Below are 26194 nucleotides of genomic sequence, written 5' to 3'. Positions count from 1 at the left end.
CTTTCAAACATCTATAAGTGAAAGGAAGGGACCAGACTTCATGGAGAAATGCACTACCCAAGGGCTCATAGCGACCTATGGCAACATATCGCATACAATTCGTAAATTTATACAGTGCAAAAGGTAAAGTTATTAATCCGTGGATAAGCCACGTTGCATCGCTGGCCTCTGCCACAGAAAAAGGCAAGGACTCCAATTTCTCAATATGTAACATAGAAAATGAAGCATCCCGCATGGACAGCAAGCGCTGCTTGTCAGTCAAATTAAAGGGGGCAAAGAGGGAAGAAACATTCATGTAGGTCCATGGCACCTTACCAGCCTTCAACGTTTGAAGGGTCCATGCAAATTGCATGACAGAACGTAATTGATTCTGACCATGGTATAACACAGACACTTCATCATGCACAATATCCACTACAGAAGACACAATATTATCCAAATTGTAAATGCGGGAAGAAAGCATGTTAATACTATTATCTACCACAGCAAGCACCTTTTCTAAATTCGCCTGATCTATAGCTCTAAGGCGTGTCGCAGCTTCAATCTGTGATGTCTTCCAGATTTCATTGTAAACAGCATATATCTATCTTTTTGATCTACCACTAGCCGGGCCCTTTATGAAATCATTTAAATCCACATCATCATTCAGCTTTGCAAGATGTAATTTAACTGCAGACAATTGAGAGTGTTTTAACCAATTCTGACATAATTTGCCCACAGAGTAAGTTGTGACAGAATGCTCAATTTCAAAACGTGGATCAGGTCTGACCTGTGTAAAGCCATCAGATAAACCCAGAAAACCGTGCTGGCCTGAATCGGCACTCCTGTGCCACATCAGCCAACCTTTTGGATCCATACTGGATATGTTAAAGGATGAATTTAACAATAGGGTCTGCAAGTCCCTAATCGAAAACTGAGTATAATTACTCCAGCCAGAATATTCCTCTAACTCAGGAATGGTCGGAGTTTTCAATTTTTTAGAAGTAGCCAATCCAAAGCAAGTTGTCTGTGAAATAGAAGAATTCAAAAACAACATTTGATTCGGGATGAGACAAGCACGGTGCAAAGCCTCAGTGCCTTGTACCTGCCAGCTTTTAGAACCCCAAACTGATTTTAGGTCAATAGTATCCTTCCACAATTCATAGCCGCCAACAGCCAGCTGATCAAGAAAGGACTTCGAATACAATAATTTGGTATCGGTAAGTCTAACCTTGGACATAGGCTTCTGTGTCATTTTGAAATAAAAGCACTCGGGATTGGACTGATTGAAGTCAGTAAAATAAGTGTACTTTTTCAAAAAAGTACTCGAACTGCCTTGTTTAGGAGCTGGGCAATGCTCCATTGTGTGTAATTTACAGTATTCCTTCTGGACGCTGTTTTATGTAAGAAGTGATTGCCAAAATGTTGAAAGCAAAACAAATCACCATAATTAGCAGATTCTAAGTACAAATCTTCCGCATCAAAGGCAGCATAGTATTTCAAATCAGAAAACAAAGACTCTACGGCCTGAACATCCCAATCATCAGAACGTATGTTTTGTTTCACTACATCCCCCATGTTAACTCTAAGCGCATTGGGGACATTAACAACCTCGGTAGGGCCATGTATTTGAAACCTAACGGCATCCCACACTATCCCATCCAGGACAGGCCAAGCAGTTATGTTAACAAATGTCAAGTCTCTTTTCAATCTGTGTGCAGAATGCGATGAGGAAAGGGGGGCCAAAGTTCCATTTAGATGTTGAATGCATGTTCTTTCTTCGACATAGTGTCCATTCATAAGCCGGAAAAAATAAAACACAAACCCAATTGACATAAAAAGGTAAATTGAAAACAGCACCAGCTAAATATATGTCCAAGGGGGAATTAAAAAATGTTTTTTAAATAAGCTGGCATAAACTGCAAAACGTGAGGGTTTCTTCGAGACATTGGAAACAGTGTCAAATGAAAATCTGGATTCTGTGGCCAAACGGGCTTGCAGGTCAGGCATGGACAAGTCAGTGGGGTAAGTATAGTCAATTTCAGCAAGGTCTGTACCGGGCAAAGTACTTAATAAAGGACTGGAAATAGCAGGCAACTCGATAGCCACTTCAGTCTCATGATCAGAAGTAGTGGGCAAAACTGAATTTCTCACAATGGAAGGACAGGAAACAGCCGGTGTCATACTAAGAAGAATCGGCCACTCTGTGTATCTTGACATTGTCAATTGAGATAAACCTGTTTTACTTACGTCCAGGAAGTGGTGGTAAAATGACTGTTCTTGTGCCCTTCACTCCAAGCACTGGAACCGGAGCTCGATAGGAAGGACCAAATTCTTTCTTGTTGTCGATCTTCTCTCGAACCAGTTCTCCAACTTGGGGTAGCCAGCCGACTACCGGGATCTGCAACGCAACATCCGACGTGGAGGGCAAATGTTCCTTTGCAAGACTGTCTCTGGTCTTTTGTAGATTCTGTAAAACAGTACAATGTTCATCTACGTCAAAGGTTGTGGCGCGAGCCACGCAGTCTAGACCGTCAAGGTCAGGGACGAACATCTTGATGCCAAAGAGCATTTCGTATGGGGTCCGCCCACCCAGAGACCTTCGAGGGAGATTATTAAGAGCACGCTGCACGCTATAGAGGTGGGCTAGCCAGTTTCTGCCAGTGCCTATAACTCGAGCTGTCAAAGATTGCTTTAAATCACGGTTCATTCGCTCCACTACACTATTACCCTCAGGTCTGTAGGGAGACGAAAACTTGACTTGGACCCCCATCGAAGTCATGGCATCCTTATACGCCTTAGAGGCGAAAGCCGGACCCTGATCCGAATGGAAGGTACCACAGGCAAAAATCCCTACAAAGATGCGTAAATCTTTAATGACAGTCCGTGAATCAGCGCTGCGATGGGGCCAGACCCACACAAAGCGTGTGCATGAATCAACTGCAACTAAGATGTACTTATACGCAGTATCAGATGAAAAAGGACCGCAGTGATCTAAGTAAACACAACCTAGCGGTTTATTAGAAATGTACAACTGTGTCTGTGGCGGACGCGCAGCAGTCGAAGGTTTAATCTGCTGACAAATGTCACAAAGAAGGACATAATCACGCGTCTGTTTGTACAGTCCCTGCCACCAGAAACGTTGTTGTAATTGAGTTACAGTGGCTGAGACGCCCGCATGCGCAGACGCCACACCTTCATGAGCCGCTGTAATCAAGTCAGCCCTGCGATCCGAGTTGGGAATCAAACGTTCCCCAACATCAGGAATTTTCACAAACGGAACCTTTTAGGGACTTAAGTGGTATGTGTACTTCGAAGGGAACCCCGTAGGATGTTTACCTCCCTTCTCAGTGGCAGCAACAGCCGCCAAGATGTCACTATCAATCTTACTTTTGGACCGTGTAACTGCTGCAACTAAGTATGTAGATACCGCTGATTTCGCTGCTTCATCAGCAAGCGAGTTACCGACAGCGTGGACTCCAACACGCTGGTGGCCAAGAGTATGAATTACAAAAACGAGTGGCAACGTAGCCTTAAGCTCCGCCACTCTAACCCAGATCATCTTATGTTTTATTGTGCTACCCTTGGAATCACGAAAGTTATTCTGAATCCAAAAGAACAAGTTTTCATTGTAAGACTGGACACAGTAGAAAGAATCACTAACAATAAGAGTAGTAACACTAGGATCTGCGTACTCCAACGCTAGTAAGAGAGCACGAAGCTCTGCCAATTGTGCGGTGCAATCGCCCAGCGGCAGTGTGTGCACTTCCCTGGAAACGAACTCCTCGTTCAACATAGCACCGACCACAATGGCGCAAGCGGAAACGTAGGCATGTTTAGAGCCATGCGCAACCTGCGCCGAATCATCAGTGTAAATGATACAATGGAAGTCCTCCAAAGGTCGCATAGCAAGAGGAGCAGGATGAACAAACTCATACTGCAAGTACTCTTGCGACCGCAATGAGGCGTCAAAAATAAACGTGACATCCGTGGACGTCAAGGACGCAGCCCACTGAATCCACCGAGGGTGCAAAGCTTTTGAATTTGGTACACTGGCTTTCGTGACTGCCTCTAAATGAGGACAGGGTGTAACAACCAACATGCGTTTCCCCTGTGACAGAGCCCGTTCCTTAAGAATAGCCATCTGCACAGCCGTTAAAACCTTTTCCACAGTGGGAAACCGCATCTCAGCCGAAGTGTACAAGTGTGACTTGTAAGCAATAGGTACTGTGTCTCCTTCATTAAAAGTGAGGTACGTGAAACCCACTGTCCCCGGTATAATTCTTATCACCAGGTTGGTATGGTTGTCACGAGTCAGTAAAAACTTAGAAGCGAGCAGATCAGCCTGCAAGGATTGCAAGATGGCTGAGTGCTCAGGCAGCCAGCATGATTTGGCAAAATTTGGTTGTATCAAAACATACAAAGGCTTGATACACTGGGCATATTCCGGAATGTATGTCCTCCCGAAATTTAAAAAGCCCAGTAAAGACTGTAATTTTTTCAGCATTGTAGGAGCGCACAGCTGTGCGCATTTCTCCAAGAAGTGAGGTGCCAAACCTCTACCTTCATTGTTGAGCTCATAGCCCAGAAACAACACTGTGTGCTCAGCAATGTGCGACTTTGCAAAGTTAAATTTGTAACCCATGTCTGCAAAGTTACAAATAATAGAATTTACACGACACAGATGCTCCCAAATATCGTCTTCTGTGAGATATATGTCATCCACATACGAACAAGCATCCGGGTCAAGTGCCTCCAAAATAGAGACTATGCGTGCGGTAAATATACCAGGACTATTCTTATAGCCCATTGGGAGACGCCGGAATTGTTTTTGGACTCCAGCGCATGTAAAACTGGTCCATTGGGAGCTAAAGCTGTCCAATCTGTGGGCATAGAAACCGTTGGATATGTCAAGCGTTGTTTTAAAACGCTTACGCACTAGACTATCCACTAGGGCAGAGCCGTGAGTATTCTGTACTGCACAGTTACGGCAATGCGAGTTCAAATGCCGGTAATCCAATACCAAACGATATGATCCGTCAGGTTTGGTCACAGTAAAAAGAGGATTATTCATCGGTGACACACATGTTTCAATAACTCCCTGATATTCCAATTGTTCAAGGATTTCCGTGACGGAAGCCTTCGCTTCACGCCGAATGGGATATTGAGGTTGAGGCTGCGGCTGAGACCGCAACAGAATTTCGTGGCAAGGGGATAATTTGTCCCAACCACATTGGTTACGGTACAGAGCCGGTGCGAGAGCCCGAGCCCACTCTTCTGCAAAATGCTGCGCATGCTCTTTCGAGACAGTGTTCGCGAAACTGGGGAGGATCACCTCCTCCCCTCGCGGCGCCGCGAGCACAAAAGGTGGGGGCCAGTCAGCCTCCGAAAGCAAAATGTCATACGTAGAAGACAGATTTTCCCAAAATACACCTTTTACGGTACGCTGTATGTCACCTTCAATTAACAGGACAATTTCATAAAGTCTTTCAGGGGGAGCAAGTCTCGTATCGGCTGTTTCTATTACAACGTAGACATCAGTCGCTGTCACCCTCAGTAGTGGACGCAGCGCCTCTCTCACTATGGTAATCTCCGCCGCGCTGTCCAGCAAGGTCAGAGCCCACGTCAGATTCCGAAGCCGCGTTCTCACTATCTGTGGCATATCGATGCGCTGTTAAGGCCGCGACTTTCTTTTTCGCAAACTGCGGTCTTTTTGGCGTAGAATCCTCCTGCTTCACTGCGCCGTCTGTCTGGCGGGACTGGCCACGTCCTTGTTGGCCACCACGTCCCCTACCGCCTCCTCCTCCACCGGTCTTCGGGGCAGATGAGTCCTGAAAGGAACGAGGAGAGCGTTGTTCAGAAACCTGAACTCTATCAGGTGATTTAATCATTGCGCGATCGCGCAAATCATATACTCTCTCTGTTGGCGCAGGAACTTGTGGCGCAGGATATGAATCCTGATACTGCTGTTGTTGCTTCCCCTGTTTTTGTTTTTTAGGCCAATTCTGTTTATTGGACTTGGGTTGGACATCTGTTGTTGCAGACTGTCCCTGTGGTTGTTTTTTCTCCTTGACAGGAAAATATTTCAGACCTTTACTTGTGCGACCTATAGTTTTATATGCGGCCACAACAATCTTTGCTAACTGTCGGGGTTTTTCGGCATCGGGTAGAGCAGCCAAAGCATTCGACACCTGAAAGTTCACCGCATCTTCCTTTATATTGGAGAGGATGAGATCGCTAACAATCTCAAAAGAACCACACAGGCGCATACCCAATTCAACCGCTGCTTCCGGTCCGTGATCATCCTGAACACGCTTAACGATCGTAGGCAGTACGGACATAGACGGGGTGCCGAAACACCTCGTATAAACGGCCGCAAAAGTTTTTCCCCAACTTTCACAGTCAACGAGTTCAGGAGTTAAATCCTTAGGCAAAATAATCGTCAACATTCTATGTTTATCAGCAGGAGTAGAATTCGGAAACACAGCCTCCAGTTGGTCAAATTTCTCAGCAAGCCAGAAAGGGAAATCATCTTTATCATCGGGACGCTTACCAAAAACCGAATTGACCATAACCGGATTAAGTCTTAAACCGCCATGTTCCGCCTGAACGGCCGGACCCCCCGGGGGACCTCCGGGGAGATGACGACCAATGCATTGCACTAATGCACGAATCACGGCAATCGAGACAACATGCAGTCTGCGAATATCCACAAAGGGACAAGCGCCGTGATTCGGGTGCGGGGTGAATCCACCCAACGCAGGCCAATTTGTGCCTGGAATGGACAATGGACCCAACCTCGCAGCGGACAAAGAGTGGGGAAGGGCGCCATCAAACCAAACGTGATGCTGCCAATGATCAATAGGTATTTCCAGTGCCCTGTACGGTGTATATTCAGCCGGTACAGGTGAGGGTGTGTAGGTGTGGAACACGTTAGAATTAGCGTCCACTTCAGGAAACGTTACCCACGAATAAAACAGTTCGAATGGGTACGCCGGATCTGCACACACCACCAAAATCACAGCCAAGCCATCTAACGGGACTTGGTAAGCCTGTAAATGGTTGCGCACCGCAATGCGACTATGCTGCGGGATGACCACAGCCTGCGCCATGATTGCACCGGAATAACAGAAAAAACAAAGGAAACTTTGTAGCACAACTGGGTAGTAATTCAAAAGAAACCATTTTAGATAGAATCAAGCTTGAAAAGACCTATTTCAAAAAATAGGTAGGTTTCACCGACACCACCGTTTTCCGGAAACGACAGTGTAGGGGTTAAGGTTTGAACGATATACTACTCGAGTGTCATGATATAAGTCCACCAACGGTTGGGCGCCATGTAGCAGGGTTTCTGTTCTCCCACAGAACTGTGCACAGAGGATTGGAACCTCAGCGAATTAGGGTGACCCAAAACTCACCTTAGTACCCAACAAACCCCTTACCGAGCTAGCTACAGTGTCTCATTGGTCATAACAAACTCCCAATGTTTAGACAAACCAGAACATGAGCTTACAATACCTCAGGTTACGTGGAACACATGAGCACTCTTTCGTTATACAATCATTTCAAACCAGAACGTGGAGTAAATGAGGACACGTGAACATTTGAAATATTTATTTACTAATGCCGTCTTCTCAGGCGCAGTATCTTAGATAATACAAGGAAACATATTATCAGAAGCAAAGTTATAAGCATAGTTACTAGTCCATAAAAAGCAAATGGTGACAGCATGTTAACATGCTGTAATGAATAAGAGTTAACAACACTTATTTCTCACCCTCCCTAACACATATGTTATATTAATAGCTAAGAAGGTCTCTTTGGGTTTTTATTAGGGCGGGCCCATACCTCAGGATCCTAGAATGAAGAGATCACATCAGCATACACCAGCTCTCTCTGCATGCGAACAGCATCAAGTGTGTGTGTGTGCCTCAAGCAAAGCAATATAAAACCCGCCTAAAGGCCAAAGTTGGCAGAAGCTGCACTTATGTTATGTCTATGAAGGCGCGAAGATCAGACCTCATAACAATTCAGTATCTTGTTGTTCCTGAAGCTTCAGCACTCTCTGTACAGACATAGTTTATTGAGCAAAGCAGATATCAGAGTAATAACATATTATTCGCATGTAAACCACAACGAACTACTAGGTTGAAAGCTAAATCAACAATTAAGTGTCGTGTGCAGAAGCAGCAAAAGGAAAAAAGGCGTTTAAACATGTAATGTGCCTATGCTAACTTAACGCATTATAAAGATATATAGTAGCTATATGACACCCTGAACCCTAAAAATACCCCTGTACCCCAAAACCCAAACCTAGCCCTGAACCCTAAAAATACCCCTGTACCCCAAAACCCAAACCTAGCCCTGAACCCTAAAAATACCCCTGTACCCCAAAACCCAAACCTAGCCCTGAACCCTAAAAATACCCCTGTACCCCAAAACCCAAACTTAGCCCTGAACCCTAAAAATACCCCTGTACCCCAAAACCCATACCTAGCCCTGAACCCTAAAAATACCCCTGTACCCCAAAATCCATACATAGCCCTGAACCCTAAACATCACCCTGTACCCCAAAACCCATACCTAGCCCTGAACCCTAAAAATATCCCTGTACCTCAAAACCCAAACCCACCCTGTACCCTAAAATTACCCTGTGCACCCCACTACCCAAACCCACCCTGAACAATTAAAATACACCCTGTACCCCAAAACAAATACCATTACACCCCAAAACCAAAACCATATACTTACCTTAAACTTAAATTTAAAAAACATATGATTTTACCATTCATGCATTTACAACTAATTTCGTGGTAAATGCATGCATGGTAAAAGCATATAAGATCTAGGGCCAGATGTAGGTGGCCAAATACCGGTCGGTAACGGCCGAAATTACCGAATTTCGGCCATTACCAACCGGTATTGGGTTTTTGAGATGTAGGGGGCCAATATTGTACAGAATCGGTAAATTTACCGATTCTGTAAAATACAGAATCGGTAAATTTACCGAATCGGTAAATCTATATGTGAGTGGCACTGGAAACAGTGCCACAGGCCCCTAAGAATTTGTTATTTACCATGTAATACTATTGCATGTTAAATAACGAATTCCTGTGTACATGCACATCTGTGCATATACACCTGTGCCATGTGACACACATACATGCCCTCAGGGCATGTATGTGTGTCACATGGAACACAAGCCTGAATCAGGGGTGCAACAGGGTGTCAAAGTGACACCCTGTCTCCCTTGTAAATTCGGTAATTTTACCGAATCCGCATTTACCGATTCAGTAATTGACATTGATTCCTATGGGCCTCAAGGCCCATAGGAATCAATGGCAATTACCGATTTGGTAAATACCGATTCGGTAATTACCGAATGTTTTAGATTCGGTAACAAAATCAGTAAAAATACCTACATAGCATTTACCGATTTGTAAATACCGAATCGGTAAAATTCGGTATTTACGAATCGGTAAATGCCATTTACCTACATCGGGCCCTTCATGCCTTATGTTATAATGGCATTGCGGAGTAATAGTACTTTCATTATGTTTGTATGCGGAGTGTTGGTATGCGGGAAAAAAGTTTCGTTGTAAAGGTCGATTACCGGTCTTTATATGGTCTCTGGTTTGGTCAACTGACCAACAGCTTGAATAGTGTGACCATTCACCATGACAAATTAAAAGAAATTGGAATTTACCTCCTTTCTACCGACCCATCCCATGTCAAAAATATATTTAAAAGATTCAAAATATTTTCTCTTGTATTGGAAATGGGAATGATGTAGGCACCGGGGTTTGGTGCGGGGGGGGGGGCAGAAAGATTGCTGTGGCTTTAGAGGTTGAGATGCTGTCTGATGCCTGGAAAGCCTGACCCTACCCCATATTCTAAAAATCCCCTGGAATCTACTAGCCTTTCTGCCCCTTCTGTCAACAGATCAAAGCAAATCCTCCACTTTCCCCCCAGAGAGGTAGAGCGATTGTTTTGGCTGTAGGAGTGAGAGTATGGCTCAATGTTGGCTGGCTTCCACACCAATTTAAAAATCAAAACATGCCAGTGTACAACAGACATTCTGGCCCCCAGGAGGGGCGGAGGCAGGATCAATTGTGGGCCCATTCTGGGATGCGGCATGGCCCAAAGCCTAGTCCACCTCTTCTCTTTTTTTGACAATTTTTTCACTGGTATGTCGTGGGCTGTTTGCCACCTAAGAGGCAAATTAGGTAAACACCCCCAATCTGCCCGAGGGGGGTGCAGAAAGACTGTTTGGCCAGTTCTGTGTGGGGGCACTGCTCAATGCCTGGCAGGCTGCCCACGCATTCTTTTGTTTGCTATTTTTTCCTTTGTTTCTAGTGGGCTTTTCCCACAACCCAAAGAGCAGACTAAAACCTCACAGGTTCCCCATGGGAGGGAGTGCTAACGATGTCAAGCAATGTTAAGCTCATTATGGAGTGGGGTCATGGCCTCATGGCTGGGCTGGTTACACATTCTTTTTTACCAGCCTGGTTGGGTGTCCAAAGGGCTAACGTTTGCCAGTCTCGCCTTATATATACTTGTGAAAGAGAAAGTTAATGATGTTCCTGTGCCCAGCCTGACCGGTCTTCCTGTAAGGTTTAGTAAAACACCTCCTCACATCCAGGTCATTGTTCCTGCTTTGGGAGCAGTTTTTACACTTCATTAAGACCCAGTACTGGCTTGGCAGCTGCCAGAAGGCTAATGCAAATTAACCTCCAGAAGCTTCAGCCAGGGAAAAGGTAACTTTTCTAAAGTTACTTTTCCTAAATTGTTATTAAAAGTCCAACTTCACAAATGATTTGGACTTTTAATAAATATGAAAAGTAGTTTTTGAATTACTTTCATATCTGTTTCCTATTAAAAACTGCATATTAAAGTTTATAATCTGTCTTTACAAACTTGTTTTGTTTCAGCCACAAGCCCTGCCATTGAAAATAGCTTTTGGGACCTAGCCACTGAAGGAGCAAGCCAATTTGACTTTTGCACATGTTCCACTTTTAAATATCAAGCAGCCTACCTTCTGGGTAACAAGGTGTACTTAAGGTGTGCCCTATTATTATCTAAAAGGACTGTTTCCCATCTGTCAAAAAGGATTATTTTGATTTGTGTGACTGAAGGGTTTTTGAATGCTGTAGTCACTACAAATGTTAAGCCTCAAGCCATATTTTCCAGGCCCACTCTGTGGATGCAACACATGATGTCACAGTCCACAGGTGGCATTTAACTTCAGGCCTTGTGCAAATATTCCATACCATATACTAGGGACATGTAAATAAGTCAACTAGGGGTAAACCAATTTAACCATGTTTAAAGGGGAGCACAGTTCATTACATCTGTTTAACAGGGGTAAACAGTTCAAAACATAGCAATCCAGCCACAGACACTCAATCAAATACTTTGCACAACCAGGTTTGCAAGCACTGTTATTCCTAATATACTGCTATTGAGTCATTTTGGAGACCTTATATGCTGTTATGTTGTGGTTGGAGTCACACTTTGTGCTATAGTCCAATTTCCAGAATAATTTTGCTGTTGATATCTGTGGACATTTCTTCTGAGTCCTGGGTAAATGTACTAGAATACCATGTAGTTTTTTTGCGCGCCCCAAAACGTGATCCTGATCTTGTTTGCTAATGATTGCCCTATGACCCTTTCTACTCTCAAACCTTGTCAGAGTTTATCGAAAATCCTTGTGATGTCTTTGGATTGAGTATTAAATGTTGCTATCAATTTTAGGGGCTCACTGTTCTCATTACTTTACTCAATATTGGATCTGTTGCCAAACAAGATTTTGTCTCTATTGGATCCACTTTATTCAAAGGACTCAAAGTCACATTTCTAGAATAATCACTTTACTTAAATCTTCTATTATGTCCATTTTCTCCTTGGCAACTGCATCATTTCTATGTTATTTATGATTTTGGCATGTTTTGATCAACTTTTTAAGAACGTTAATTTAGCCTGTCTGCCTTTGGTCTACATTCAGTATTTCATCTTTCACAGAACTTGTGAAGGTGTCACTTCATCTAAGCAATGACTAGTTTATAACATCAGGTGGCACAAATATGCCACAAGCTATGTGATATATACATTTCAAGATTTGAAAGTAGACAGGTAAGATAAACATGTAGTCAGAGTAGAAGTATTTTTATCTTGCTGGTTTAGACTGGTTACATTTCAAATTATTAGGAAGTTCCTGTTAGATTTTGCAGTTTTGGCTCAAAGTCAGTGGTCAATATTAAATAAGCCCCTTGAATTGACCAATAAATTCAAGAGGCTAATGCACCATTTTATCGTAAAAAGTCCTGCCTGCTCGACTTCTGGCCATTCACTCTTAAGCCAAGAGTTGATCCAGTGATGAAAGTAGCTAATAGCTGATAGTGTGTTTCCCTTCCGAGGGAACACTCTCTCTTGGCTGATGTCTGATAACCACAGCTGATCCAGATATGCAGTGAAATGTGCTTGAAGAAACCTTAGAGGGCAACTAGCTATTCCATGCTCTCATAGTGTAGCTCATAGAAGTAGTTTTAGGATCAGTCTTGTTCCTGGAGGTGCTCTTCCTGCTGTCGACAACTGGTCATGTTACACAACATTTAAGACGTTCCTAATCTCACAAGTCATGAACGTATTCTACCGACAATGGCTAAAGCCACGACTAAGCTATGTATATTCCAACACTGGAGATCATCCCACGTGTCCACCTATGGCAAATGGTTGGCTAAAATATACACAGTGGTGTCTTATGAACAGTTCCTATACAGGCTCCAGGAATAATTAAACCTCTTTATCAGCATTTGGTCTCCCTTCCTCAGAACTGCATGGGGATGCTCCCTGAATCCTCCATTGTCATGAAATGCTTTCCCATCTCAAATCAAATCAAATCAAATCAAGCATTTGTATAGCGCGCTACTCACCCGGAGGGTCTCAAGGGGGGGGTCCGCTACTGCTTGAACAGCCAGGTCTTGAGCTGCCTCCTGAAGGCGAGGTGGTCCTGGGTCCGGCGGAGGTGGGTCGGGAGGGAGTTCCAGGTCTTGGCGGCGAGGTAGGAGAAGGACCTTCCCCCTGTGGTGGCTCTTCGGATGCGGGGTACGGCGGCGAGGGCGTGGCCGGTCGATCGAAGCTGGCGTTTGGGAGCGTAGAAATTGAGGCGGCTGTTGAGGTATCCTGGGCCTTGGTTGTGCAGGGCTTTGTGTGCGTGGGTGAGGAGACGGAAGGTGATTCTCTTGTTGACCGGGAGCCAGTGCAGGTCTCTCAGGTGTCTGGAGATGTGGTTGCGACGGGGGATGTCCAGGATGAGTCTTGCTGAGGCGTTCTGGATTCGCTGAAGTCTCTTCTGGAGTTTGGCGGTGGTTCCGGCGTAGAGGGAGTTGCCATAGTCCAGTCGGCTGGTGACGAGGGCCTGGGTGACCGTCTTCCTAGTCTCGGTGGGGATCCACCGGAAGATCTGACGTAGCATGCGTAGGATGTTGAAGCACGTCGAGGAGACGGCGTTGACTTGTCTGGTCATGGAGAGGGAGGAGTCCAGGATGAAGCCCAGGTTGCGTGCGTGGTCTGTTGGCTTGGGTGCGCTGCCTAGGGCGGGGGGCCACCAGGAGTCGTCCCAGGCGGAGGGTGAGGATCCCAGGATGAGGACTGTTCTTCATCCATTCGGCTACCTCTTTCATCCCTTCGTGTAGGTTGGCTCTGGCGGTGGCGGGGTCGTTGGTGAGGCAGAGGATCAGCTGGGTGTCGTCGGCGTAGGAGATGATGTTGAGGTTGTGCTGGCGTGCGATGGCTGCGAGGGGACTCATGTAGGCGTTGAAGAGGGTTGGGCTGAGCGAGGAGCCTTGAGGAAAGCCGCAGATGACTTCGGTGGCTTCTGATCTGAACGGGGGAGGCGGACTCTCTGTGTCCTTCCGGAGAGGAAGGAGATGGTCCACTCCAGTGCCTTCTCCTGGATTCCGACGTTGCTGAGGCGCTGTACTAGGGTACGGTGGCAGACAGTGTCGAAGGCCGCGGAGAGGTCTAGGAGGATGAGGGCCGCTGTTTCTCCGTTGTCGAGCAGAGCTCGGATGTCACCGTGGCTGCGATCAGGGTGGTCTCGGTGCTGTGGTTGGCCCGGAAGCCAGACTGCGAGGGGTCGAGGGATCCGTTCGTCTCGAGGAAGGCAGCCAGCTGCTTGTTGACGGTCTTCTCGATGACTTTAGCGGGGGACGGGAGCAGCGAGATGGGTCGGTAGTTCTTGAGGTCGGAGGGGTCGGCTGATGGCTTCTTAAGTAGGGCGCTGAGTTCGGCGTGCTTCCAGTTCTCCGGGAAGGTGGCGGTGTTGAAGGAGGTGTTGATGATGTCCCGCAGGTGGGGTGCGATGACAGCGTCGGCCTTGTTGAAGACGTGGTGAGGGCAAGGGTCGGTCGGAGATCCGGAGTGGATGGAGTTCATCGTGTGGACGGTGTCTTCGGTGCTGATCGGGGTCCAGGCGCGGAGGGTGGTGGTGGGGGGCGGTGGGTCAGTCGTGGCGTGCGTCGGTTGAGTGCTGAAGCTGTTGTGTATGTCCGCGATCTTGTTGTGGAAGTAGGAGGCGAGGGAGTTGCAGAGGTCTTGGGAAGGGGTGATGTCGTTGTTTCCGGCATTGGGGTTGGAGAGCTCTTTGACGATGTGGAAGAGTTCCTTGCTGTTGTGTGCGTTGTTGTCCAGTCGTTCCTTGAATGCAGTTTTCTTGGTGGTGTTGATCAGTTGGTGGTGTTTTCGGGTGGCGAGCTTGAGGGCAGTCATGTTGTCCGGTGTTGGGTCTCTGCGCCAGGCTTTCTCAAGGGCTCTGCAGTTCTTCTTCGAGTTCTTGAGTTCGTCGGTGAACCATGGGGCTTTCTTGCTGCCGGGTCTGCTAGGCGGGGTCCTCAGAGGGGCGAGGTCGTCTGCGCAGTCGCTGATCCACTTCGTGAGGTTGGTGGCCGCTTGGCTGGGGTTCGTTGTGCTGGTGGGTGGGTTCTTGCTCAGGGAAGTTGCGAGCTGGTCGGCTGTGATCTTGTTCCAGCTTCTGCGTGCAACCTTTTGCTGTTGGTGGTGGATTGTGGTCCTTTTGAAGCTGAAGTGGACGCAGCTGTGGTCCGTCCAGTGGAGTCCGGTGGCGTGGCTGAAGGCGATGTCCTTGCTGGATGAGAAGACGGGGTCGAGTGTGTGTCCGGCGTAGTGGGTGGGGGTGGTCACAAGTTGCATGAGTCCGAGGTTGACGAGGTTGTCCAGCAGGGTGGTGGTGTTGCAGTCGTTGTTGTTCTCCAGGTGGAAGTTGAGGTCCCCGAGGAGGATGTAGTCAGCGGAGAGGAGGGCGTGCGGGCTGACGACGTCGGCGATGTCCTCGCTGAATTGTGTGCGTGGTCCCGGGGGTCTGTAGATGAGGGTGCCTCTGAGGGTGGTCTTGGGGTTGATGTGGATTTGGAAGTGCAGGTGCTCGGCGGGTGCGAGGGTGTCGTCGGTGTTGGTCGTGATGCGGATGGAGTTCCTGTGGATGATGGCGATGCCTCCTCCTGTCTGGTTGACGCGGTCCCTCCGGATGATCTTGTAGCCGCCCGGGATGGCGATGGCGATGTCGGGCGCTGAGGAGGCGTTCATCCAGGTTTCCGTGAGAAAGGCGACGTCTGGGGCTGTGGTGTCGAGCAGGTTCCAGAGCTTGACGGCGTGTCTGTGGACTGAGCGGGTGTTGAGCAGGATGCACTTCAGTTGGCTGCTGCTGTTGCTCATCGAGGTCTTGGGCACTGCTGGAGTGGTGCAGGTCCGGATGCAGGTGAACTTGCAGGAGTTGCAGCAGAAGGGTCCGTGGGTGCGTCTCGGGGTGGCTCGGCAGCAGCCCGGGAGTCTGCCGGCGTTGAGTGCGTGGAGGTCGGTGGTGGCGTAGGTCCGGCGGGAGGGCTGGTGACTGCGGGAGCCAGGGGTCCGTGCGGTGGGCGCGGGCCAGGCGCGGACGGGCGCAGACGGGCTTACCTTTGGCGCACCTTCGGCGCTCAATCGGCGCTCCCGCTGCGCGCGTCCGTTGCGCAGTCGCTCTGGGGGCGTCATAAGAAGGGAGCCGGGAGGGCGGGTCAGCTGGGAGGCGGGAGCGTGGGATCCAATCGGCTGGCGGGGGGGCGGGGCCGCAGGCAGGCAGCGGCAGGAAAGCGAGTGCGGGCTTGGCGGGCGGCCCTGCGGCGGCTGGGGCGCTCGCTGATGGAGAAGGCAGGCAGGCACAGCAGCAGAAGGCAGGAGGCAGGAGCAGGAGGTCCTGGGAGCGTGGGGGTGACCAGGCCGAGGCGCAGTGGTCACATGACAAGTGGTCATCTCGCAACACAAAGGTGATCATAATGGTGATCTCACCCCCCACCAGCCCTCTTTCCCTTTTCTCCCCCTGCCGACCCCTATTTCTCCTTCCATTCCTCTTCCTTACTGACACAACTCCTAGCATGTCTTTTGCTTGTAATCCTCAATGATACTGTGTTGTGCAAGGCTGTTGAGTTGAAACAGTTTTATGCACACTAGCAGCTGGGATGTTTCTCAGTGGTGTAATGAAAGTTGAGGGGGGCCCCCCTGCAATGTACACAGAGGGGCCCTCTCCAGATTTAATCCAGAGCTCTCAGGCCTGAGTACTTTTCTGAGGGGGCCCCTTGCATGGCGGGGGCTGAGGGGGCCTGTGTTACGCCCCTGATCTTTATGTGCTATTCTTCTCATTCTCATTGTTCCTTTTAATGGTTTAGCCTAGGTATTTCGATTTGGACTCATATTGCTACCAGATCGAACATTACCTCAATGTTGTTGGTAATCCTGCTTGCTGACTTGTTCTTGTTGTGATGATTTCAGTTTTCTGGCCCACTGTAAGGTTGTACTGCTTTATTAACTGATAAAACCGTAAGAAAAAGAAGTAGCTTTATGGCGTTAGGCTGCTAGACCCATTGTAAATATTTAAGAACTGTTAACTTTATTTTTGTTGCTAGCAGCATGCATTAGTGCTGTTTTAATTTTACTCTGTGTGGTGATTACTCATATACTAAGCGACAGGATGAAACTGTTGAATTAAATCCTTTTAATTTATAGTGTATTCCTTGGGTATGCTATTCTAAGAATGAAATTGGGTTTGAATTACCTCTGCATTCCTTACCCAGAATGGACAGATACCACAGCAGCAGGAATGCTCTGTGGTTTGTGTAGGGCTGCAGTAATCTGGACTTCCCTAGAGAGCCATGGTGCACTAAATTAAGTCCCTGCTCCCGAGGGTTAGGAATCTCAAACCTTGTAATCCTGGGCCAGAGCCCCAGGATACCCAACACAATAATGTCACCTCACTAAGCACTGAGGCATAGGGATAGCACTGAGGCATAGGGATATTTGACAGTGTTTCTTTGAAAACACAAACATGGTACCAAAATTAAAACATTTGAAGGGCTCCTCTACATCCCATTGTGAGCAGTTGGGTTGCTGTTTGACTGGGGTGTGAGCCCCTATCAAGAAATATCCACAATCCCCTGTAGGGTGAACCACAAAAAAGTCACCAAATTAACCTGTACTTAACCCTGGACATCTTGGTACAACAAGCATTCAGGCTTATATTAGAGGCAACGTGTAAAGTATTTATGGAGCACACAAACAGTAACAAAGTGAAAACACAACACAAAAAAAATCCCAAACAATTAAAAAAAAATCCAATCAGTAGAATCAGAGTTATGAATTTCTGAAAAGGAAAGTGCAATCTAGCGCTTAAAAGCGGGAAGTGCAAACCGTGACTATCTGGTCATGCTGGACTGGTCAAAGTCAACAGTTAAAGCCAACTGCAATGTATTGCAGTACAGATACAGTGCCAGATTAATTCTGCAGAAGATTTACCTTCCCAAATTCTGTGCCACGAGTCCCATTTGCATGAAAGAAGGTCACCGGGATCAAGGAGAGCATTGCAGGTGGCTGTCGTCATGGTACAAAGATCAGGCCATGCGTTGCAGATGGGCGAGCTTGAGGTTCGTGTTGGCAGTCCCTCGTGGGCTGATGAAGCTGCTGAGCGAAAAGACAGGCTTGATATGGCTTACCCTAATTTGTGGTGTGAGGGCCATGGTTCCACTTCCATTTGCAGTGGCGAAGAGCTCAAAGCTTGTGTTTAAGATCTCAAGAGCCACACCAAGGGTCCAGGACCTAAGAGGCACTACTTGAGGGTCAGGAACTCACTGAAGACTGGTCCAGGAGCTGTTGGGGAGCCTTTCATGTCCCTGAGGCTCAGATCAGCAGGCCACAAGACCTTTGAGTCTCTCCGGCGTCCTGAGGTCAAGATAAAATTGCAGGTCTGGTTTTTCTTCTCCAGACAAGAGGGCAGTAGGCTGCAGGGCAGCAGTTCTTCCAGAGAAGCAGTCCGGGTGAGTGATAGGCACTGTAGCAGCACAGCAGCCCTTCTGCCTGGCAGAGTTTCCAGCGATCCAGGAGTATAATGAAGTGGTGGTGTCTGAGGTACTTCTTTTATACCATGGTACCCTTCTTCTGGAAAGTGGGAGACACTTCTAAAAAGGTTCTTTGAAGTGCATGAAATTTCCTGACTCCCCTGTGCTCACTCCAATCTGGCTGCAGTGAAAATACAGTGTTTTTAGGCCCATTGTGTGCTTCAGGCTTCAGGTGTCAGTTTGGCTGTGCTCAGTTCGCCCCCCCATCCTTTCAGCAGATGGTCCAATCAGGAACACCTAATCCCTCTATTGTGAGACTGACTGGGAGAAATTCACAAAGTCCAACTGTCAGCTGCACCCAGTCATGTGACACAAGACAGGCTGCAGGCACCAAGGGCTAAGGGCAGGAAGATGCCAACTCTCTAGAAGTGGCATTTGGTGATAAACAAATCTGACATCACTATTAAAGAGGGGTTATCCTTACAATGTTACAGGTACCAAACATGAGATATCTACCTCCTCTCAATTAGGAATTACAACTTATTAAATGTAATAAGGACCCCCTACTGTTATCCTATGGGAGGGTGCAGGCCTCACAGTAGTTAACCACAAATTTAGATTTTTTTCACTACCAGCATATGTAAAACCTAAATGTACATGTCCAACCTCTTAATTACACTGCACCATGTCATATGGGCTACCTAGGGCCTACCTTAGAGGTGAATTATATGTAATAAAAGTTTATGCTTAGGAAGGTGTCTTTTATGCCAAGTAGACATGACGCTGAATTCAGGCTGCAATGGCAGGCCAGGGCCATGTTTTAAGAGGCTACTTAAGTGGGAGGCACAATAAGTACTGCAGGCCCACTGGTAGCATTTAATTTACAAGCCATGGGTATATGGTATACAACTCTGCAAGGGACTTATAAGTAAATTAAATATGTCAATTAGGTGGATGTCAATCAAACCAGGTTTTAGGGTGCACTAGCACTTTAGCACAGCTTATCAGTGCTATTGTGAGCATTGTCCTAAAACCAACAAAAACTAAATCCAGCAAATTTGGAGTTCAGTAGGCAACATTTTGGGGGGAGACCACCATAAGGCTTACACATTAAGGTTTTATGGGGGTGCTGCAGCATCTCCCTCAGCGAGTGTGCCATTGTCTGTTGTCAAAATATGATCACATACTCAAACTTTAACATTCATAAAGGCAATGCTGTTCTACTAGCACTCTTTGTCATTAAAGTTCTCAAGAAAGTGGTGTATGTACAGAGAAAAAACGCAAGAAACAGTTTGTGTAATAGTGATACAATGTTCCGCGTACATTCAACATTTGAACTGAAGATTGCATTGGTGCAGTCATAAACGTGAAATGATGACAAAAAGGCTCACTCCAATGGAGCAGATGTTATTTGTGTGATCAGTTTGGATGGATTTTAGCTCGACTAGGTTTTCAACACAGCTATTAGGCTTAACATGTTTTATACCCCAATGAAACACTCTCCTCTGATGAATGCCACAAAGCATGAAATGCTTGTGTCAGGAGATTAGTAATTTTGCTAAACAAGTATATAAAATTGGAATGTTTTAGACTATGAGTAAGGATGTTTTGCAGAACTGCATATATCAGACCTACATTCGAAAACTGGCACTGATAAGTCATCAATGTAAGAGCCATAGCATGCAAATAATCCTGAGGGTACATGAATGCATGGATGCACACAATTAATGTAATGATCATAAATTGTACATCCTGATTCGCATAATGGCGTTTTTAGAATTGTATGGCTGTGAAGTACACTTATGATATTTGAAATCCTGCAAGTATGGTCGCTTTTTCCAGCACTGTAAATTAAAAATTAGTGGTAACACAGATGCTACAGGGGTATTAAAGGATGGTCAACCATGGAGAAGCAGATGAGAAGCCACTAATAATACCTTTTTATGTACTATTTACCACTTGCAGAGGTACGACTTGTTCTTGCAAAGGTATCTCAGCCCAGGACTGGAAAGTGAATGTCACACCCTCATATTTACTAGGGATCATTATGGTTGATTCATCAAAATCATACACTTGAACCATCAATGACATCAAAGGGTTAGGGGACTGTCATCCAACCTCCAGAAGTTCAACCGAAAGAATCTAGACAGAACCCTGTTCCTGTCACTGCCTTCAAGATCTCAAAGAAAACGGCCACAAAGGCAGGGCTAGATGTAGGAAAAGTGTGTCTGGGCAGCAGCTGCTACCCCCCAACCTCCACCCCATCTCCCTAATTAACATCCATGGTTATGGTGTTAGGGTGGTGGTTACAACAAAAATGAAAGGAGTTCCTGTCTGGAAAGCCCAACATTGTACTAATGTACACATCCTCATGATTTACTCGTGCAGATTTTGTTCTCACTTATTTAAAAAAAATCACTAGTTCTTTTTTGAATTGGCACACTGAAAATCCAAGTCAGCACTTAAAATGCAAAGCTAAAAGTTCTTTTCTCTAGGTGACATCAGTGTTCATTAAAATAATCATATCTACGATAAGAAGTGCTTGTTCTCTCCCCTTAAATGAAAGAAGTGCAGATTCTCAGAACCAGACAATGAACCCTCTCATCCCCAAAATGTTGTTTTCATGAGCTCTCCGATTCTTTGTAAATCCCATAAAAATATTTAATCCACTCCAGAGGTAGAAGTCATTTTACAGCAGTAGATTTATGGCTTTTGCATAAAACTATTTGTGAGACCAGCCAAAGGCTGGCTTGTCATGAAACCTAGCAAGGCATAAAGTTCCAATGCTAAAAATATCATTGTCTGCTATGACGACTATGCAGAGGGAGGTGATGCCTTGACATTTGCTTACAAAAGTATCTCTGGTAGCTACTAGGCAAACAAGACACTAATCTGAAACTTGACCGATAGTTTAGAATATTTCCAGAAGCCTCTGTGTGAATAGCTGAAATATCATTATTATTCTTGTATATCAGAAGTGAGGACTGTAGGAAAAGATAGTACTATTTTTCCATGGTCAATGTTCTTTAAATTAAGAACGTTTTTACAATGCAATACCCTTTCTACTCATCATTGCGGTGAACAAAAAGTGCCTACCTCATTTTTAGAGGTAGAGGAATCTGGCATTTTCACTGGGGAACCATTTGTATTAATGTTTAGGCAGTTCTTCAGGTAATGTGAGGTAAGCAGAAAAATATTTTAACACAGGGCGGGACAACATTAACTAAGCGATTTGTGTGATGTGTGCTATTTTAGTTTATGGTCTCCGTTATGATTTCAGGCTCCTTATCATGTAAGTTGGTTGTGCTCAGAAGGCGCTGTGTTTGTGACTTTGGCAGAGATATATGTTTGACTTGTACTGGGACCGGATTTGATAGTATTGGCAGGCAGGCACTGTCTGTGATGCAGGTGACTTGGCACTGTGGATTGCATGTACTGTGATCCACATCCAAGCTGCAGTCAACTCCTGGCCCTTTCTTCAGATTTTTCCAAAACTACCATTATGCACCATTACTATCATAGAACCCACATAAAAGACTAATGGATATATGGATAAAATTACGATTTTGTGATTTCCAAATTGCAAAGCCATAGAAATCACTATTTGGTAAGCGCAAAACGGTGTGTATGTAACTGTCTATTCCAAAAATAGCGATTCCTAAGGATTTGCATTCACAGTTAGAAAATCGCAAATTAGGAAATCCAATATGGCGATTTCCTAATAGAAAATCACATACTAGGAAACTGCGCTTACTAGATGGAGAATAATGATTTCAGACCAGGACGTTAACAAATACAGGGTGTAGCCACAACACGGAGGCCTAGAAAGCTACTGGAAGCAAGGAGTGCCCCAGCATCACTGCTGCCAGTTTATCACACCATTCTCAGAGAAGAACATGGCTGCATAACAGGGGAACAAGAACTCAGGGAGCAAGAAGAGAAAGGTCAAATTCTCTGAAAAAGGACCTGGAGGTGCTGACAGAGGAATGTGTATTCCACATGGACCAACTGTTTGGGACAGCCTACTTCTCTGTACCTGAGTCTCAAAAAACATGACTCTGTATCAGCATCCTGGAAAACGTCAACTCCCTAAGGGGTATATTTAGAAGGGTTTTATCTCCGCTTTTTGGCTTTTAAAGCCCAAAAAGCGGAGATAAAACTATCGCCCTATTAACAAGAGGGTGCTAACATGCATAAGCGCATGTTAGCACCCTTTTAGCTGATCACAGGCACAAATATGGTGACAATCACATAGAGATGCTGCAACTCTAATGAGATGCAAAGTGGGCATCACTGGGCAGTACAACCTTGTAAATATCGCTGCTATGCACATCGTGATATTTACAAGGCTGTCAACACATTATAGCAGATGTTAGTTTTGGGCAAAACCACTGTTTTCGCCGAAAATTAACGTCTGCTAAAATACAGACTTAGACATACCTAATATGGGGGTGGATTGTGCTGATACGACCCTGTGTGTCGTATCAGCACGGGTATTGCCATTTTGCAGGGTACATCGCTGGAAAACCAGCTATGTTCCCTGCAAAACGGCGATTTCCCCACTATCGCTGGCAATTATATTGCCCTGGGGAAACGCTTTGTAAATAACACGCTAACAGGGGGGGCGTGGCCAACAGCCGAGCCTGGCAGACGTGAGCTGAGCTCGCTCCGTCTGAAATCCCCTTAAATCCTGACATATATCCTGTAAACTTGGTATCTGACCCCTAACCCGCACCTTTATCCTGCTGAGCCGCTGACAGCTGCGACTGGAGATCTTCCCGGTGGCCGGGAGGCTCACACTGCAACGTCCACACTGGTGCAGTGACGGGCCCCAACGAGGCCTGCCGGAAGAAAGGAAGCCTCAGCCCACAGTCCACTCGGAGGCGGACCGGAAGTGGCACTACCCCGGGTGCGACAGGGACACTACTGCCTGCTGGAAGACCTGCTGCAGAATACATACACCGGAACACGGCGGACGCCCGCGGGACATCACCACTTGGTGAGCGGCACGATTTGTGAGGCCGGATGCTCAAGAAATAGCGATAGATGCACAGGCGACTGCCGTTGCGTTGGAGAGGTGCGGCCGTGAGACCCTGACATCCCGTGCTGCCTGACGCGGCGGTGATTCTCGCAGGGCGGCTCACTTCTACCCAAGACGATGCGGAGGGGGACCCACACGGAGAGGCAGAAATTCGGCTACGGCACCGCAGCTACACAGCGGAAAGGACTAATTGAATCGGGCCAGGAGCCGGAGGTGAGGCCTGGCGTCCGGCAGTTATCCCCGACCACAGTGGGACTGAAGGCAGCCCGGAAGTGAGGGAGCAGCAGCAGGCGAGGAGTCGCACACACGGACGTTGCCCGACCACATGGCAACGGGGGACTGACTGTGAGGCAGCGATCCCAGACAGCCCTAAGCACAGTGCGCGGGACCGGCTGCAGGCCCGAAGCTATCCACGCGACATACCACAGCACAGAGGACTGCTCATAACCTCCCTGAGGTAACGGGAACATCTGCATCGGTGGTGGGAGGCAGGAGAACGCACACAACGTGGAGCGCGGGTCATAGCGCTGAGCCCCTGCCGGGACACCGACACTACAGAGCGGACCCACCCTGGAGGACATTGCACATAAGACCCAGGCACACAAAGACACGAAGCCCAGCATACTCGTGGGCGAGGCTGCTACCTCTCCCATTGGGCTACGAGGCATTACTATGTGGCTGTGATAAGCGGGGGACTAGCAGTGGTGGCATGTTGTACTGCTAACAACACAACAGCCCCCCCCCACCCATACCTATAGAGGCCCTGCTGGAGAACGTTTGTGACCCTGACCGGGTGGAGCAGCCCACAGTGCCGTTTTTCCCCCCCCACGCCTCTGCGCAGACAAACAAGGGGCACCGCTACGAGGGTGAGGGACCAGAGTGGGAGCCGGGAAGTAGAGCACCTAACTCAGACGCCGGCACTTCGCGCAGGCATCGATACTTTCCGAGATAGATCAACACTGGTCTTCACGCTGCCATAGAACCCGGCCCAAGGGGCGATACCAGGGGAGACACGGCCGTACCTGTGGATATAAGGTTGTGAGCCACGTTCCTAGTGCTGGTGTTTCATCTAGGTCCCATTGCCCGAGTCTCGTGAGTGCTGTCCCCTGCCGAATTGGAACATCGTGAAGGGAGCCCAGGGAAAGTGGGCAACAATATTCCACTGTACATCCGCCCCCACGGAGTGCCTCCCCGCACTACAGACCGGAGTGGTCATGACGGGCTAGCCAGCAACAAGAGCACGGGTACACTTCGCAGAGAGTGCGCGCCCCCCCCTATCGGCCTGACGAGTGCACTACCATAGTACACAATGGGAAGGAACAGGATTTCTCGTAACGGAACGCACGCCTCCGGCTCGGAGGACCCACTGGCCTCCTCAAACGAAGACGTGGTCCCCCCAACAGGCGTTACTGCGCATGAAGCCAAACTGGATCTTATACTGAAGGAAATTAGGGCCTCCAGGGAAGCCCTTGAAACACGAATAGACACAATGTCCACAGGGCTCTCACTCCTGAAGGATGACCACAAGAAATTGGCCTAAAAAGTGTCTGAACACACACTAGCAATCGCAGATTTGATCCCTCAGCAGACGGAGCATTCCACGAGGCTAGAAAACCTGGAGAAGCAGATACGGGGCTTGAGGGATAGAGTTAACGATGCCGAAGGGCGCTCGCGTCGAAACAACATACGCATTTTGGGTGTGCCTGAACGCAGAGAAGGGGCATACCCGACCCGTTTCGTGGAGGAATGGCTGAAAACTGTCATAGATCCAGCGGAGCTCACCCAGATGTACAGTGTTGAGAGGGCGCACAGGGTACCCCCCAAACCACCAAGGCCGGGGGCTCCACCACGTCCTTTGATAGCGCGCCTCCTTCACTTCAAAGACAGGGATGCGATTCTGAAGGCCGCAAGGGAGAACGGCCCAATAAAGTACGAAAATCAAACGGTCTCCATCTACTTGGACTTCACTCAAGCTGTGCAGAAGGCCAGGCGTCTTTCTGGGGAGTAAATCGTGCCCTCAGGGACCGTAATGTAAAATATGCCTTATTCTTCCCGGCGCGCCTCAGAGTCATTCATGACCATAAAACTTACTTCTTCAACACTCCTGAGGAGGCCTCGGAATGGATGGAGGTAGCACTCATGCCGCCCCCATCCCCGCGGGCCGGATAGGAAGTACCAGAAACGCAAGGATCCGATGGCCGAGGCTCCGGAGATGGAGGTCCCTCAGGATGACCGACTAGAGGCGTTGGGAGGCGGCAACCCGATAGCGATGGCACTACTGACAACTGACGCCTTGGCGGAACATGATGCGAACGTTGGGACGGTGTCAAACGGCAACGCCAGCTCTCGTACGGCAGCATCTGATACGGACGGCAGCCTGCAGTTGTTCCCACGTATCACGGCGCAGATGGCGGCAGACATGTGAGCATTGGAACAGCGGAAGCAGTGTGGTAATGTAGCGGATGAACTTATTGATTGCCAAGGGGGGGGTCTAGGACCCAGGACACCTGTAGCTGTAGGGGACTATGTGAACGAGACTTTTGGGAAATAACTGTTGTGAGCGTCCGACTGGGCTCACACCCCCAAGCTCAGGGACAATTACAGTACGTTTCTGCCCCTGTTGGGTTTTATGGTTTGGTCCTCTTCGTTTTTGGGGAGGGGACCTTCAAGTTGGGATAAAGTACGCGCACTCAGCACTGAAAATGTACATCATGTGGTCAGTTTTACAATGGTCAGAGGCATTGTCTCGGGGTGGGGGTACTTCGGGTTATGAAACCGCACTCATCGCAGCAAC

This window comes from Lissotriton helveticus, chromosome 6 (genome assembly GCF_964261635.1).
Source record: "Lissotriton helveticus chromosome 6, aLisHel1.1, whole genome shotgun sequence".
NCBI classification, from domain to species: domain Eukaryota; kingdom Metazoa; phylum Chordata; class Amphibia; order Caudata; family Salamandridae; genus Lissotriton; species Lissotriton helveticus.
This window is presented reverse-complemented; position numbering follows the sequence as displayed.